Source organism: Triticum aestivum, chromosome 5D, assembly GCF_018294505.1.
Source record: "Triticum aestivum cultivar Chinese Spring chromosome 5D, IWGSC CS RefSeq v2.1, whole genome shotgun sequence".
NCBI lineage: Eukaryota > Viridiplantae > Streptophyta > Magnoliopsida > Poales > Poaceae > Triticum > Triticum aestivum.
The window spans coordinates 470,709,220-470,710,760 of NC_057808.1; positions in this window are offsets into that span (position 1 = coordinate 470,709,220).

A 1,541-nucleotide genomic window follows, 5' to 3' on the forward strand; every position below is an offset into this window, starting at 1 on the left:
TTACCAACATAAGTCCATATATGCTCAACCAAATCATTTTGCAGCTGCATGTGAGTTTCTTAATCACGCATTTCATGATGAAAATAGATGAATTGTGCAAACGTTGCCGCTCCTCGATGCTCAGGCGCAACATTCTCACCCTGAAACCCCTTAAACCCTTGATTGTAGATACGTTCCGGACGCTCATCCTCTACGATTATATTGTGCATGCTCGCACAAGCAGTCATCACCTCCCACAACTTCTTGGTGCTTCAAGTCCTAGCAGGATACCGAACGATGCCCCATCGAGATTGCAGAGCACCAAAGGCATGCCCGACGTCCTTCCTAGCACTCTCTTGCTCTTGGGAAAATATTTTCATCTTCTCTCCGACAGGGTTGGGGATTGTCTTTACAATAGTGGTCCACTCAGGATAGATACCGTCACCTAGGTAGTATCCTTTGTCGTAGTTGTGGTCGTTGATGGTAACATTCACCGGCGGGTTGTTGTCTTCGACAAGCCTTGCAAACACTAGCGAGCGCTGAAGCACGTTGATATCACTGTGCGAACTGGCCATGCCGAAGAAAGAGTGCCAGATCTAGAGATCTTGTGAGTCCTGACATGGCCCTTATACTGCCCTTGCCAAGCAGAAGGGCAATTCTTTCACTCCCAGTGCATGCAGCCTATGCTGCCAAGCATCCCTAGGAAGCCCCTGCTAGCATTCATCGCCAACAAGCGGGCTGTATCTTGAGCAGTCGGCTCTCTCAAGTACTCAAGGTCAAACACAACAATGACACCCTTGCAGAACCTGTACATGGAATCTAGGCATGCAGACTCGCTCATACGAACGAACTCATCAATTAGATCACCGGGCACTCCGTAAGTCCGTATGCAAGCATCCGAATGGTTGCAGTGCATTTCTGATAAGATGAGAAGCCAGTCTTTCCAAGGGCATCCTCTTTGCACTCAAAATAGTTATCGTATCCGACCACCCCCTTTTTAATACGGTTGAAAAGATGCCTAGCCATACGGAAATGCCGCCAGAATTTTTGACGTTTAAAAAACGGGTTGGTTGTGTCAAAGTAGTCCTTCCAAAAAAGGAAATGTCCGCTCTCTCAGTTGCGATTCAACGCCGGAAGGTGCTCCGTGATCGAGACACGGAGGAACAGTCGCTGCCTATTAAGGTGGTCATGGACCAATAGGGTAGCCAAGATCTCCTCCTCATCATCGGACGAGGAATCGTCGGAGTCACAAAGGAAATTGTGGAAAAGGACTTGTCGGCGGAGTCCATTTTGTACCTTGGAAAACTGTCGAACAGCTTGCGGACATCGACGAAGAAGCTGGCCGGCGAAGAGACGCGCGCCTCCCTTGGACCAGGTGGCTGACCTCGCGACGTCCGATGACCGTGCCGGGGCGGGGAGGCGGCGGACGTTGTCGAACGAAGGAGCTGGCCAGGATGGGGAGGCGGCTTCCTGCTCGCGGCGGTGTCGGGGGGTGGCTGGGAAGCTTCGGTGCCCCCGACGACGAGGCGGTGGTGGCGGCGACGTGGGAGGTGGTGGCGTTG